Source organism: Mauremys reevesii, linkage group 9, assembly GCF_016161935.1.
Source record: "Mauremys reevesii isolate NIE-2019 linkage group 9, ASM1616193v1, whole genome shotgun sequence".
In the NCBI taxonomy this organism is placed as follows: Eukaryota; Metazoa; Chordata; order Testudines; family Geoemydidae; genus Mauremys; species Mauremys reevesii.
The window spans coordinates 29,971,804-29,988,839 of NC_052631.1; the positions used below are offsets into that span (position 1 = coordinate 29,971,804).

At 42.4% G+C, this 17,036-nt stretch overlaps 2 long non-coding RNA genes across 2 annotated transcripts in view; both read right to left on the bottom strand.

The window, feature by feature from the left end:
* The window catches only part of LOC120372377, a 100,901-nt gene that overhangs the window by 44,063 nt on the left and 39,802 nt on the right, over positions 1–17,036 (bottom strand). The gene's annotated exons all lie outside the window — the stretch shown is intronic.
* LOC120372378 lies at positions 4,210–14,096 on the bottom strand. The gene is made up of 3 exons (XR_005584929.1): positions 13,988–14,096; positions 5,960–6,122; positions 4,210–4,275 (listed from the first exon to the last, which is right to left on the bottom strand). It is a non-coding gene; the product is annotated as an uncharacterized LOC120372378 (long non-coding RNA).

Genomic DNA, 17,036 nt, shown 5'->3' on the forward strand with positions numbered 1-17,036 from the left:
CTGAAGCATGAAAGGGCATACAAATGTTTAGCATATCTGGCACATAAATATCTTGCAATGCCGGCTACAAAAGTGCTATGCAATACTTGTTCTCACTTTCAGGTGACATTGTAAATAAAAAGCGGGCAGCATTATGTCCCGTAAATATAAACAAACTTGTTTGTCTTAGCGATTGGCTGAACAAGAAGTAGGACTGAGTGGACTTGTAGGTGCTAAAGTTTTTATATTGTTTTGTTTTTGAGTGCAGTTATGTAACAAAAAAAATCTACATTTGTAAGTTGCACTTTCACGATAAAGAGATCCACTACACTACTTGTCTGAGGTGAATTGAAAAATACGATTTCTTTGTTTATCATTTTTACAGTGGAAATATTTGTGATAAAAATATAAAGTGAGCACTGTACACTTTGTATTCTGTATTGTAATTGAAATCAATATTTGAACATGTAGAAAAACATCCAAAAATATAATAAATTTCAATTGGTATTCTATTGTTTAACAGTGTGATTAAAGTGTGATTAATTTTTTTGAGTTAACTGTGTGAGTTAACTGCGATTAATCAACAGCCCTATCTATACATGTGACCAAATTGTAATACAGCAAAAAGTAATGTTTATATTTATATTTTTGCATTCGCTAAAATCTCACTGTACCACAAACAGAAGAGAAGCAACCTCATTTGTAGGGCTGGCTGAACAAAAACTACAATTTGCAAAATATGGTTATTGTGGGTTGGGCAGATCTCTCTGACCAGAAATTCCATCCTGGGCATGACAAGTCTTCCCAACAGAAGTTTATATTAAACTTGGTTTCTGCAAAAAGTTTCAGTTTCAGCATGTTGGCATTTTCCCCAGCTAAAAATGTTCTGTTGAAAAATTCCCAACCAGCTCTACTTATTTGCACTTGAAGTGTGAAATAGTTCCCAAAACAGATGGGATTGCTATTGAAACCCAAGAATGCTAACACTGGAAGCCCAAAAGTAAGGTTACACCAGATAACAGGGTAAAATGATACAAACGGGACCTCATTCTCATCCTGTGTGAACCAGTTTTACGTTGAAGTTTGACTTCAGTAGACTTACTCCTGATTTATATTGATGTGACAGAAGAATTAGACTCATGGACTCTAGCCCACTAAGAACTCTGAATGTTCAAACAAACATTTAAGTCAATGGAAATTTTGCCATCAACTTTAATGGGCTCTAAAAGTCTTAGATTAAATCTGATTCTAACAGGCAGATAGTTTGCGTAGGCAGCAGGCAGGCAATTCTGTCCTTCCTCAAGTTCCACCATAACCACAGCCACAGTGGAAACTAGCTACAGGCTGTCTTTTGGCCAACAAAGTATACAGTGCACTATGGTCTGGCATAGATGAAAGCATTCACAGGCCATTCTGGAGACTATTCGGATTTCGACTTCAGCACAAGAACAATATCCTGAGATGCCAAAATGATAAAAACCTTCCTTGACTACTTGCGTCTCCTAATTATCTCACATCAGTCCATGGTTGGTCTATGTAGCTGTCCCTAGGGATAAGAAAAAACCCCAAAATAGGAATGTAAAAATATAAGGGCAATGGGGGAAGACTATGCAGTGCTATTAGCTTCATCCAGGCATTGTGTATATGGGAAACGATTTCATTATCTCATGAGTCCTTTAAAAGGGATTTGTCAACACCAAACACTAATGCAAAAATGCATTAGTACTGCCACTGGCAAACATCTTAACCCTTCTTTCTGCAGAACTGTGAGATCCTTTTCATTAGCCTCTTACCCCTACAGGTTTGTGAGCAATATCTTATCAGGCACAGATATGATGGTAACACAGTAATTAGGAATTTGCTTCCCTAAGAATATCACCTAATTATGATTAAAGGACATTTAAGTTGATATCTTAATGGATACAGGCTCTTCTTGCATCACAAGCTACACATACTCAAAATAGCTTCTTTCATCTTTAATTGAAGATGCACAGCAGCAAGACCGTATTCTCTGAGCTGAGGACAGACTTCCTTAAGTAAGCAAAAACTACATTTGTGTGATATTTCAGTAAAATTATTTACTTTATGAAACTCACCCACAGGCTAATAAAATTCCAAATCTTTAACAGTATAAATTAAGAAAGAAAGCTTTTTTTCCTTAATTTTTCAGAATACAAATAAACTACGGCCAAAGAACTAAGTAGAAATATTTGAATTGCTTTTATTTACTTTTACCCCCAGGAGCAATTTCACTTTTTATTTCCAGCAAAGCAAGATTTATATGGCCTTTAGCAGAGTACAGTGGAGCCAGCAGCTCCTGCCACATCACTGAAAATAAAGCCAGCTGACATCCCCAATGACTTTTGAGCTGTTAAAATAAAATGCCTCCATTAAATATTAATGTCAATACACAAAGTGGCATTAAAATGGAAAAGGTTATGTTGACAATCCAACTTTAGAATTTTCTACTGATTTTAAAACATTTTAAACTGTTAGGGTCCTGTCCTCCTACTACCACCCCACACATGTATTGTAAAACACAGTAGTTAAAACATTGCCAAATGCAGGAAGAGATTGCAGCCATAAAAATAAAAGTGCCAAAAATCAGTAGCATCTCCTCTTTGGTTTACTTGCAAGACAGCATGGATGAACAGATGTGCTACAGGCATGCTAGAGAGAACTACATTTAATGTGGGAAGGATAAATCATTATTCAAATAAACCTGCAGTTCTATAAATAGAGAGAGAGCTGTAGAGGGGACTGTTTAGTGACTTTGGCATTCTTATGTGTAACCCGTAAAACTAACTAGCAAGCTTTCACCTGGGTCACCTGGATCGATAGGTCTTCAGCTGTCATTAAGACTGTGCCGATCACAAGACCATTCTTCTCGCATTCTTGCCTTTCTTCTCCACGTTCGTCTGAAACGTTTAACAATGTCATCTTCCCATCTTCTTGGAGGCCGACCTCCATCTTTTCTAGTCTCGCGGGTACCACTCAGTAATGATTGCAGTCCACCTATTGTCTGTGAACTGTGCTATGTGGCCTGTCCATCGTATCTTATTATATCTGCTTTCCATGACAATATGTTTCACACCTCTGCGTTCTCTAATCATTTCATTTGGGATACGATCCAGAAGGGAAATTACCAACATAGCTCGTTCCATTGCCCTTTTAGCTACCGACAGCCTCTGTTCTTCTCTCTTCATCAGTGCCCAGGTTTCACTGCCATACAGCATGGCTGACAGCACTGTTGAGTTGAAGATATTTGTATGTGTGGTCTTGTCAATTTTTCCTTTGAGGACGTCCTTGATGGAATTAAACACAACATCCTGCCCAAATCCTTTGCAAGAGTTCTCCGTTCATGTCTTGGTGCATATTAACTTCTTGGTCCAAATATATGTATTATTCCACTTCAGTTTCTTCTCCTGTTACTATTATTCAGGCTTTTCTTAAGACGTCTGATCACGTTTTGTTTTGCAACGGTTCATTTTCAGACCGACCTGACTGCTTTTCTTGTTGAGTCTTCGTAGCATGCTCTGCAGTTGGTTGGTGCTTTCAGCAATTAGTATGATGTTATCCACAAATCTGAGATGCAATAATCGTTCTCCATTTATATTAACACCACTCCTCCAATTGATCTTGTTCATAACCATTTCAAGACAGGCGGTAAATAGTTTTGGTGAAATTGTATCTCCTTGCTTTACGCCTTTCTCAACTTGGATGCGGAGGGGAGTTTTGAGACTAATGTCTGTTGTACATCCAGTATTTGCTTCCTTCAACAAGCAAGCTTTACTTCTACATTTTATTAATAAATTGATATCTATTATCTGAATGTATATACTGGTGTATAGCCCATTAGTACTTCCTCCTGGGATGTGCTAACTGAATGTGTAACATTATTTAGCCCTTAATATGAATGCGGACAGTCATGTTGTTTATAACTAAGGTTAACCACAAGCAGCTTTTAAAAAAAATACATTAACTATTCTTGCACATAACTTTGTGAGGGCTAGGGATATTTTATGTAGAACTGGTTGAAAAAGCTGACAAAACTTTTCCTGATAAAAAATGTCTTTTGCTTAGATGAAGAGTTTCATGGAAGCATACAGCTTTCAACAAAAATTCCATCAGGAAGGTTTCGCAAATCCAGGAGGAAATTTCTGGTCAAAATAAGAGAGACACCAAGACCCATCCCAGAATAGCCAATAGCCCAGTGATCAGGACACTTGCCTCAGATGTGGAAACCCAGGTTCAAGTTCCTGCTTTATCGAATTCCCCTCTTTACCCATAAAATTCCTACAAGAAAAAAATCAGGTTCAATATCTCTCCTGTGGGCCTCAGGAGAGCAAGAAGTTACAGAAGAATTCTGGGAGGCCATTCTATCACTGCAGGTACTCTAGGGCAATGGTTCTCAACTAAGGCCGCCGCTTGTTCAGGGAAAGCCCCTGGCGGGCTGGGCCGGTTTGTTTACCTGCCGCGTCAGCGGGTTCAGCCAATCACGGCTCCCACTGTCCGTGGCTCGCTGCTCCAGGCCAATGGGGGCTGCAGGAAGCAGTGCGGGCTGAGGGACGTGCTGGCTGCCCTTCCTGCAGTCCCCATTGGCCTGGAGCGGTGAACCATGGCCAGTGGGAGCTGCAATTGGCCGAACCTGCAGACGCGGCAGATAAACAAACCAGCTCGGCCCACCAGGGGCTTTCCCTGAACAAGCAGCAGCCCTAGTTTGTGAACCACTGCTCTAGGGTATACCAGGATTGTCAGCGCTTTAAGACAGGAACAAACATTTTATGTATCTGACAGTGCCTAGCACAGCTGAGTGTTGGTCTGTGACTTTGGTCCCGTGATGCAACCATAATACAATACTAATAATAATGAGCAATAAAGTTACTGTGTGTTCTGCAAATGGCTCCAGGCATATAGTTTTTTTACATGAAGCTCTTAACAGAAGCAATACGGTCTCCCTTAATCCTCCAATAGTCTGGAAACCATACAAGGCAGTAGGAGCAGAAGACATCCCCTCTATACACCTTCAACTCTAGAACTGTTGCTCAGGAACTGAGAAGGGGTAGACAGAACCCACACTCTCTAGAGAACTACTAAGATCTATGGATGGTTGGCATCTCCTGCCCCTGCCCTTCAAAGGACTGGAAGAGCCACTGCCTCTTCAAGATCTGACATCAACTTGAATACCTTGAGAAAGGTTGCAGGACCCTTTCCCAATATTAGGGTAGGCCCAGTCCTGTAATACATTTAATGGTAAAAAGGGGTCCCAGTTTTGAGGTGTTACTGAGCAAAACAGAGTGGGAGCTGAGAGGTTCTATATCCCCTCCATGTAAACTAACATTGGTTAGTCTGGTGCCCTGACCTGTGAACTGAAACTTGTACATAGCTCTATTCAGGTGCAACTGAGATCTATATTAAGACTTTGGAAAGACAATGATCCTCTGACTAAGGAGAAATGGTTAGGACTCCTGTCCTAAATGGCTTTCTTTGAGAACATTTAATTTATACTTTGGAATTTCCATAGAGAATTCTTATGAGGACATTTGGGGGCTTTTTATAGATTATGGACCAAATTGAGACATGATGTATAAAGCTGGTGCTGCTCTTTTGAAAAGCTTCTAATTTATTACCAACTTGTAGTTAGGCATGTTTGTACTAAGTCTGTCTTATTGTAGGATTTTACTTGGACTTTACATTGTTTGTGAGGGAGTAACTTCTTCTAAATAAATGGATATCTGGCATCTAAAAGAGAGAAGGAGAGGTAAAGGCTTAGGTTGAGATTTTCATTTCAGTTTGAATGTGGTTTATTATTTTTGGACTGTTTTAAGATAAGTTAAAAATAATATTACAATAAAATTAGGTATGCAAATGTTTGTTTATATTGAAAACAAAAGTATGCAGGCTTGGATTTTTGGCCTCAGTTTTAGATCACACATTCAGATATCTTTAACATTACCACCAGACAAAGTAATTGCATTACCAAGCTTTGTCATAAGTATTGATGACTAAGAAATCTCTTCCTCTCTCATTTTCGTTTGGATGAGCTTCATCTGTCACATTGTGGGTCCTTCATTTTTGATATGTTCTCATAAATTATGGACTGTGGTGCAGCTCAGACCTTCAGCTCTCACTGCACCTGTAACCTTTAAAGTCAAAAGATTAAACTGATGGCTCAATTTTCACTGTAGTAATTGCAAGTCAGAGTAGTAAGACCAAGGCATAGAGTGCTACAAATAATTCACAACACGCAAAATTGTGATGTGCTCTTAAAAAAAAACAAAAACACCCCCCCCCCCGGAAAACTAGTAATTAATGCAAAGTTTTCATGATTGATTATGTAACTCAAGGTTCCATGAGCATAGCTATTAGACAACAAATAACCCCCTGCCCTCCATGGGACTGGGTCTTCAAAGGACTCAAGGGCTTTCCACTGGAGACAGGGTCCTTTCCTGCTGGTTCAGGGGATCTGCCTGCTCAGTCACATCCCACTTCAATCACTAATATGACTGAAGCAATCTTGACTGTATGCCCTGAAGCCATGGTCACATCTCCTTAGACCTATCAGCTTCCCTTGCGTCTCCTTGGTTCCACCTATTTCACCAGAAAACTCAGAAATTGCAGCATCCTACTTCCCACACCCTGAACCACTGCCTTCCCTCAGATGGCTGCCCCTCTTGAGGTCACTCCATGACCACAAATTACTGCTGGATTTCTTGACCCTGGTGCCTTCTAGGTCTAGAAGAGTAGAGGGAAATAACTTGAACAACCTCCCATTAGTCGTTATTAAATGCTTTGGATGCAAATTGTCATCCGACCAGCTTAAGTCACTTTCAACCTGTGTAATTATTCCCAAATAGGTACCCACTATCGCAAAGTGTGTGGGAGACAAGGCCCTGCACCCCCCGCTTCCTGCGATTCATCGTGACATTCAGCCAGCCAGTAAAACAGAAGGTTTATTTAGACGACAGGAACACAGTCCAAAACAGGTCTTGCAGGTACAGACAACACGACCCCCTCAGTCAGGTCCATCTTGGGGGGCAGGGAGCTTAGACCCCAGCCCTGGGGCTCCCTCTATTTCCCCAGCCAGCTCCAAACTGAAACTCTCCAGCCCCTCCCCAGGCCTTTGTCTCTTTCCTGGGCCAGGAGGACACCTGGTCTCTTTGTTCTCCAACATCTTCAGTTGGCACCTTTGCAGGGGAGGGGCCCAGGCCATCAGTTGCCAGGAGACAGGGTGTCGGCTATTCTCTGTGCAGACAGCATCACACTGGCCCTCTCAGGCTCTGCAACAATCACACATCCTTATCCCACCACCTAGATACTTGAGAAATGCATAGGGGAAACTGAGGCACCCACACAGTATTCAGAGAAAACATTAAGAACATTTCCACTTTGTCACACCCACATTGGGAACAAAGTTTTTGCAGTAACCAAATCACAGGAAATACACCTCTACCCCATATAATGCGACCTGATATAACACGGGTTTGCATACAACGTGGTAGAGCTCTGACACACTGCTCTGAGCAGCGTTAAGGGTGCCGGGCCAGACCCGAGCGAGGGTTTCAATGAGGGGCAGAGGGTCTCGGGGGCGGTCAGGGGCTCCCCCCCCAGGGTCTGGGGGGCAGGAGCTTTGGGAGTGTGCTTTTGGGGGCCCTGCAGTCCCAGAGTGGCCCAGGGGATTAGTGGGTGGCCAGGAGCAGCCCACTCTGCTTCCCTCGCCCCGGCCCCAGCCGTGACACTCGGGGGAGGGGGCTTGGGGGAAGGGATCCCCCTGCACTCACCAGCAGTGGCGGAAACGGACCAGCCCAGCCCCAGCCCGCTCCACTCCGCCAGCTCCCAGCCGCGGCGCTTTGCTTCCCACCACCGGTGAGTACGGAGGGTGTCCTTTCCCCAACCTCCCCACACTCACCTGCAGCCAAAAGCGGAGCGCTGCAGCTGGGAGCTGGCGGAATGGAGCGGACTGGGGCCAGGCTGCTCCACTTCCCGCCGCTGCTGGTGAGTGCCGGGAGGGGGGGCGGGGTGGAGAAGGGTCGGAGCAGTCAGAGGACAGGGGTTGGGTAGGGGTGGGGTCCTGGGGGTTATTAGGGATGGAGGTCTCTGGAGGGGACGATCAAGGAACGGGGGGGTGGGGGGGCAAAGCAAGTTCGATAACACGGTCTCACCTATAATGCAGTGAGATTTTTTGTCTCCCGAGGACCACATTATATCAGGGTAGAGGCATATATGGAGGATGGGATTTTCAAAAGGTCTAAGCAAATTAGTGGGCACCTAGCTGCCACTGATGTAAAATGTTTCATGGAAGTGTTACCATGAGCATGTTATGATGCATGCCCTATGGTAGTTATACATCAAAATTCATGAGCATTAAGTGAAAATATTTTGCCAAGCCTAAAGAAGAATATGGCACTAGCCTGGTTTATGCCTTTATTTCCTTCTTTTTTCAGAGTTCAGGGGTGTTGATCCTATTACTTTCATTATTAATGAAAATCTGTGAAATGCTAGAGAAACTAGCACTGTCTCTGAAGAATTGCTTTGCTTTACCAGAAAACAAAGGTGTATTTTCTCCATTTGCCTGCTGCATAGCTGTACTTCAATTTCCTCATCAGTGAAACAGGGGAAACCAAACTGATCTACTTTGAGATCTACTGATGAAAAGCATTAGGTATTAATTATTATTAAATGATCATTGTCATTTCTAAGACAGGTACAAACAATTACAACTCATTTGCATTAAGCTTCCTCAATCTATGAGTAGGGCTCCGTGTCTGTCACAGAAGTCATGGATTCTGTGACTTTCCATGACCTCTGTAACTTCTGCAGCAGCTGACCCCAGGCCACCCAAGCAGCTGGCCCCGAGCACAGCCACACCGGCTGCTGCTAGAGTGGCTCTGCAGCCAGCCACACCGGCCACTGCTGGAGCGTCCCCTGGCCCAGCCTAGGTACCCTGCCTGAGCTACCACCTGTGCAGTTGGCTCTAGGGTCTGCCTGAATAGTGGTCCCAGGGGCAGCGGGAGCAGCTGCTGCTTGGTGGCCTCCACAGCTGGTGCTGCTGGCCCCCCAGCCCTCCCCATTGACACTGCCCCCACCCCCAACTAAGATTTAGTCAGGGGTATATGGCACAAGTCATGGACCGTGAATTTTTGTTTATTACCCATAACCTGTTCATGACTTTTACTAAAAATACCGGTGACTAAATCGTAACCTTATCTAGGAGAAGATTGACAGGAATACAGCATGCAGATCAAAAGACAGACATAGGTAATAAAGTACAATAGAGAGCAGGATGTTGAAATAATATTTCATGGTGCGTTTTATTTCCTTTTACCTAACTACAAGTTGGCAGCAGGCTCCAGCCACAAATCCCATTCAACAGGTTACATTCAGTAAACATGGTAAACTCAGGCAGTGTCCCTTGTAAGGCCAAAAGTTTCAGGGGGTCTGGGGCAAAATCTGAAATTCAGGACCCCAGCACAGGTGCAAAAACACTAAGGGAAGTCTTACAAATGAGCCTGCCCTGCACTCAGCCCACAGCAGCAGCTCCTGGACCCATGCAGCTGGGCATGGCTACCTGCTCATGGCATTGCCACCTGGCACACAGGGTCACAGTGCCATTTGGAGGGGCAGCCAGGCCAAAATTGTGTGGCACTGCAATCCTGTGTGCCGATCACATCAACACTCTGTTTGGGGACTCTCACATACAGGAGGTCAAGGAAAATCTGCCCCTTTTTCCTCTTTCCTCTGGGCGGCTCTGAATGCTTATATTTATGCAAGTCATATCAGAGAGCACTGTGACGAGATAATTGATTAAATGTAAGTCATTGGCTGGACTGTCTATTATAGGCAGGGCTGGTAGCACTGCCTGTTAAAGTTGCCTGACACTTCCCATGCTGCTTTCAGTTGATTGTAACTTTGCTGAATTTTAACCATTTGGGCTGAAATTCTAGGTATCTGCCTTAAACCGAATATTTTTGGAATATTGATCACTCACAGCTACAACCAAAGTCAACAGGTGCTGTGCTTTGATTCAAAAGAGCTACATAAAAATGCTAAGAACTATGAAAATAATCAGGTCCTGGTCCTTTCAAACTGGGCATTCAAAATTAATGGATACTTTTCATCTTAATCTCTCTGGCCCAGATGTTTAAAGGTATTTAGGTACTGCTGTATCTAACTGATTTAAGAACCTAAATCTCATTTTCAAAAACAATTTAGTCAGTCAGGAGCCATAATCTCACTGACAGTCTGAGTTAGAGCATCTCTTGTGAAAAACTGGGTTTGAAAGGAACTTGACTAGCCTCACATAGGAACTTTGTGGCTGAGGCAAACATTCCCCAGGACAACATTCAACTGCCTTAGCTGTGAGACCCTACTTTGTCTTCCTGGAGTCCACTGCCTCATTCACTGCACAACTTCTGCAACTAATGGAGCAGGCATCCTGAAGACAATAGTCTTTTTCACTGCACAACCCTGATTCATCCACAGAGCAGACCCATCCTATGTGTGGAATGAAGCAGGGGTACTGTGGAAAAAAAAAAAAGTAAGTGATCATGTAATTAAAATCTGCATTAAGGTTGCACAGGCAGCTTTAATTCTAGGCTTTCCTAACTTTTGAATGCTTGACTTGGTAACCTTAATGTTCTTTTAACATAGTTTGTGTGTAACATAGAATTTGTTTTGCAATACTGTGAAATGCTTAGATCTGTGAGTTTTCCTTCTTTACCAGAGAATATCCATCCTCTCCTTCTACCTTTTGGAATTTCTCAAATTCAGGTTGTTGGACTTTTTTTTTTTTAAAACCCTACTCTTTCAAAATATAGCTCTTGAAGAACAATAGTGAATAGTTTAGTTTCTTGCTTCAGGGAAGATACTTGAAGATCTTACTTTTCTAGCACTGGTACTAAATGATCCTTTTAATAGTATCTATTGTGGAATGAGAGACTTGTAGAATTTCTACATCTAAAAATGTATCTAGCTGTAGGTATGTATTATTATTCAGCACTTGCAACAGCAACTTATTCTTAGTTTCTTCAGATTTCTCGGAACATCTGCTTCTTGTGGTAACTGTTTTCATAATTATATAAATCAGATTTCTCTAATGATACTCCTTTAGTTGAACAAACAATGGGACACGAGTGTGTTATTTTTACAGCTTGGAGAAACAAAACTTGACGGCAACAGAATTCCTTAGTGCATTTGTTTCAGATATATTGTTTTAAATGTCTGAAAGACATTGCACCTGATTGGGTTCTTTTAATCTCATATTTACAGTAATTGGCCTATTTCTAAAATAGTTCAAAAAGGTTTCATAGATACTTTATAACATCCCATAATCCTATCATACTGCAATTCAAAGCTATAGGTCAGAAGCTGAACACAATGTGCAAAGCAGAAGGGTACAGGAATTGCAATGTAGAATTACTGAAAGATTTATGGAAGTTTTTTATGCTTGATGGTGCTAATAGCTGCTTTTTGAATGGACTCATCATGACAATCCATTTATATTTTAAAACTTTAAAATATAAGTGATGTGGCATTAAAAGAACTTTGAATAAACCATACAACCAAGACCAGAAAAACAGGTTTCCACAAAATCCATATAAAGGGAATTAGCAAAGGGACAACCCTTGGATGTTATGATTCTGCAGATTAGCAAATCCACCAGACTTTCAGGGATTTAAGATTTAAGACTGGAATGCAGGTTCTAAATTCTCAGTTACATTATGTTGGTCCTATTGCTTGACTGAAAGAGCACAACTCTTATGGTGTTTCTGGTGTACATGCAGTGGTGGATTAGCCACTGAGACCCATGCCCAGGGGCCCTGGCCAATTGAAGGGTCTCAGAAAAATGGGCACCCCTGTGCCCCCACCTGGCCAGGCCCCCCAGCACTCCTATTGGAGAGCAGGGTCAGGGCTCATGCCGGTCCACAGGGACTGCAGGCGGTGCAAGCCCCCCTGTGCACCAACCCCACTCCCTTGCAGGAGCACCAGGTGGGGGGGTCTGCAGGCAGCTGGGGTGGGAAGGAGCCCCCCACTTGCTCTGGCCCAGGGTCCCACAAAACTGTAATCCACATCTCTGTACATGCTTCCAGACAGTACATCAAGGTCTTACTTCTGAAAGCAGATCTTCACATAGGGCTTCCTCTGCCCATGCTGAGCCTACTGATCTCTGCTTGGACTTAAGAATTCACCCACGTGGATTAGCTTGCAGGAATGGGGCCTTAACATTATTATTTTTTTCCATGAGTATGTGAAATTATGAGTCTAAAATTCAATCAATGCAAACATTTAACTGGTAGACCTCAATTGCTCAAAGGAACACAGAAAGAATACTAAAGGTGCAAACTCCACTGAGGCAAATTCATTAAAAATGTAAACAATCAGTACAAGCATTGTTCTGTGAGTTTGCTTAGTGTGACGTGAGACACTGACTATAATGAAGGACTGCTTCCTACTTTTAACTACCTTAACAATCAAAATAAATTAAATGGTTAATAATTAAATAGACTTTTTAATTATTCACTATTACCATTTTCCTTCCGGTCGTTAAACCAGCATTACCGCACTTTGGAAATTATGTGGAAGTTCACTGTAGACTAGACACTGTCACTAATGATGTCACAATTTAGCAATATGCTGCCAGTAACATAGAATTAAAAAGACCAGTTTCAAAATTTACTTCAGACTAAACCTCCCTGGGTTTTTATGATAAGAAATGCAAGTTACACTTTGAACATTTTAGGGTCCAATTCTGTGAGGTCCTCCGAAATGAACTGGAGATGATGATGCACAGAACCTTACCGATTCGGGCCTTCAGTTCAGATTCCTAAGCTGAGCAAAACAAGCAGTGGTTTCATCTAAGTGATATTTTGATATAAATCTGGTTTTAACTAGCTAAATAACTGGTTTTAAGTAGGCCAGTGTTCATAACCATAACAGTCAACATCCCCTCCATACTGCAGTCATGTTCTCTGTCCAGGGGTAGCTCTATGTTTTTTGCTGCCCCAAGCATGGCAGTCAGGGAGCCTTTGGCGGCGTTTCTGCGGGAGGTCCACCGGTCACGCAGATTCGGCGGCAGTTCTGCGGGTGATCTGCTGGTCCCGCACCTTCGGTGTACCCGTTGCCGAATTGCCGCTGAAGCCGTGGGACCGGCGGACCTCCTGCAGAAATGCCGCCAAAAGCTCCCTGACTGCCACCCTCACGACAAGCGGCACGCTCCCCCCAGCTTGCCACCCCAGGCACGCGCTTGCTGCGCTAGTGCCTGGAGCTGCCTCTGTCTCTGTCAATCAGTGCAGTAAGCACTCCTTTATCTTGGTAGGTATATGGTATGGTAAATATGCTGTGCCAGAAAGCTGTTTCCACAACAGAGAAATTTGGGGTGAAATCCTAGTCCTATTGAAGTCAATGGCAAAATGTGAAAGAGGATTTCTTAATATTTGCATCTTTCTCTTAGACCTTGATTCAGCAAAGGCTGTGCGTAAGACCCATGGGATTCAATGTGACTTAAGCACATGCCTAACAATGGTTTACTGAATCAGGAGCTCAGAAAGCATATACTATATATTAAACATAATTAAAAACCAACATTTATCAATAGCTACCAAACCATGGACATGAGATACTGCTTTGTTTTCTTACTCTAAGAATAGAAATATAATGTGGTATTTGTGGTAACTGATCCATTGAGTGTTTTTAAATGTTGACTCTTGACCACTACTTCTCCCAATAGTCCCAGGCTCAACAGTCCTTCTGGCCTTGTGTCTGGGGTCTTCTGGCTACTCCTCCCAGCTGCTCCCTCTACCCTGCGTTCCAGCCCAGGAACCCTTGTGGTAAGTGCTTAAAGTCTGACTGGTCAGACCTCTTGCTACTTCCTACAATGCATCCATCTTCTCCTCACAGGGCTCATTCTCATCAGGGATCTTCCCTGGGGCCCTAGTCTCAGTCTTCAAGGTAACATGAAAATGAATTAATTTAACAGAAATAAAGAGCAGCTCCAGCTTCTCAGTCCTACCCAGAGATCCTCCAGCTGCCTGTCTGATTCCTCCATATTCACAGGCAACCCACGATAACAGGCTCTCTGCCATGCTCCTTTCCGGGAGCTGAGAAGAGGTTTGTCCACCTCCTGTCTGGGGCTTTTAAAACTGAGCTTCTCCCTTTTAAAGGCTCCTCCTTCAAGACCGGCATGCTTTGCAGGTGCAGCAGGCAGGACTGCCTGAGCCCACAGCTGCAGCTGTTGCCTCCTGGTGTGGCATTTGTACACTCCCACAGTGCCTTGTCTTTAAAATTCAACAAGAGAAGTCATTTCCCTCCACAAAAATGATTAATTGTACAATAGAAAAAGAACTAACCTGGGAAACCCTGACGGCAATATTACAGGACTAAAAATGTGAGCTATGGTAAATGATTAATACTTATTCATTTGGTCTGGGATTATGCCACTCAGGTATTATCTGCTCATTTTTTATCATAAGATTGTAATGCAAAACCAAGCACCACATTTTTAGAAAAAGAGAACCCATGACCCTCTTGAGAAATGACAACTCTTACACCTTATTAAATGTCAAAGAACTAGGTCTTTTAATGAAAACCACACAATCTAATTAAATGTATTGGGTTTCTTGAGAAAGAATCAAAGTATCCATTATGCAATCCTTTTATAAGACTTTTGCTGATACCACCATGGACACTTTTTATAAGTAGCTAAGAGATTAAATTAGCTAGCCTAGTGTTAGAGAGACTTACTAGCCTCTTAAAGGGCACTCGAGTCCATTTAAATACCCCCTACAATGCTCACTTCCTTTACTAATGATAAATGCTCACTCTTCTCCCAAGTCATGCCACTTCACTACTCACATTAACTTTCATCCTTTTTATGGTTCTGAGTATCTCAGAAGCTACTTGTAGAAGAAGGGTGCCTTCAAAAAGGATAAAGCCTTTCATTCAAATCTCTAATACTGAAATCCATTGCATATTCTGTTCAGGTGCCCCATGCATAACTTGCATCACTATCAGCTGGAGCTCTGAATGTGGAATGTACACTGTGATGGGTTGGATCACAGAAACCCCCTTTGGGACTGACACCTGATGTGCTTTGACTACCTCTGAGTCTGTTTTCCCTGCCAGCTTAGGACTTCAGTGCCCTGCTGGTTTGAGCCAGACACGCTTGCCTGCCACAAACACAGACCCAGGTCTGAACTACATCCCCTAAAAGCTGCAGGCTTAACTGAAAACAGCTTAAGAAGTGTTCCTGTCTCCAACACCCAGATGTCCAGCTCCCAGTTGGGTCCAAATCCCAAATAAATCCACTTTACCCTGTATACTCTTATACAGGGTAAACTCATAAGTTGTTCACCCTCTATAACACTAATAGAGAGATATGCACAGCTGTTTGCACCCCCAGGTATTAATACATACTCTGGGTTAATTAATAAGTAAAAAGTGATTTTATTAAATACAAAAAGTAGGATTTAAGTGGTTCCAGATAATAAGACAGAACAAAAGTGAATTACCAAGCAAAATAAAACAAAACACGCAAGTCTAAACCTAATACAGTAAGAAAGTGATTACAGATGCAATCTCATCTTCAGAGATGTTCCAATAAGCTTCTTTTACAGACTAGCCTCCTTCTAGTCTGAGTCCAGCAATCACTCACACCCCTGCGGTTACTGTCCTTTGTTCTAGTTTCTTTCAGATATCCTTTGGGAGTGGAGAGGCTCTCTCTTGAGCCACCTGAAGACAAAGTGGAGGGGTCTCCCAGGGGCTTAAATAGTCTCTCTCTTGTGGGTGGAGACCCCCTCCTCTCTCCTATCCAGAATGCAGCTCCAAGATGGAATTTTGGAGTCACATGGACAAGTCACATGTCCATGCATGACTCAGTTCCTTACGAGCCAGGCCACATTCCTGGGAAAGCTCAGATGTGGATCGGTGTCTCCAAGTTCACTGTTAGCTTAAGTGTTTCTTGACTGGGCACTTACTGAGGAAGTCTTTTCTCAGGAAGCTGAACAACTGCTTCACTGAGGCTACATAAAATTAAACAAGTACATAGCCAATATTCATAACTTTGAATACAAAAATCATGCATGCATACAAATAGGATGAATATATTCAGTAGATCATAAGATACAGAGATATGTTACATGGCATATGTGGCATAAAACATATTCCAGTTATGTTATATATACATTCATAAGCATATTCCCATAAAGCATTATAGGATGCAATGTCACACACATAGAATATGCATTAGAGATATTAAGTACAGACTGAAGGTATAATTTGCAGTAGAAATAGAATTTGCAGCGGACACATAATACTTGATATATTTATTATATTTCCGAGGCACTCATCATACCATTTGGGTGTTTTCATGGACACAGGATTGTTATCCCAGGACTCTCAGTGACATTTCTTCCTGCTTGTACTGAGTCTACCTATGCTAGGTGGCATATACTCACATGAGTAGTCCCATTAAACTCAACAGGACTTCTTCCAGAGTAAGTAGTCAGAGTGACCATGGGTGGTAGAATAAGACTGTTAAATGTCTTCTCCCTTTTTTAGAGAGTCTTTCACAGTATTTATTGAAATGGTTCAGGTATGCTTTTCAATGGATCTGTTTCTGTACCTTCTGGCTTTTTAATATCACTGCATTGTGCATTCTTATGAGAAGCATAGAAGAACAAGAATGGTGAGGAAACAGTTTTGGAGAAGACATTGGATCACTTCCTTGAACAGGTTATCCATCATTGGGAAAAGGGTTTAACTGTTCAAGACAGTGTTGTTTTGAATGCAGTGTTGGGAAACAAACAAACGAACCCTAACAGTAGAAAACATATGATTGACTAGTCAGTGTGCTCACTTTCTGAAAGTTCAAATCCCTTTTAAGTATTTAAACTTTAATTTTTCCACCAGACTGCTTAAGCTGATTTAATAGGAAGAGTGGGTCAAGGTACAGCACAAATCAAACTGATATTCAGCTGAAATACTGTATTCACGCATCTCTTTAACTGAAGACAGTGAATGTCACATTTCATGGTTGCTCAAAGGCTATTCCTTGGTCTTTG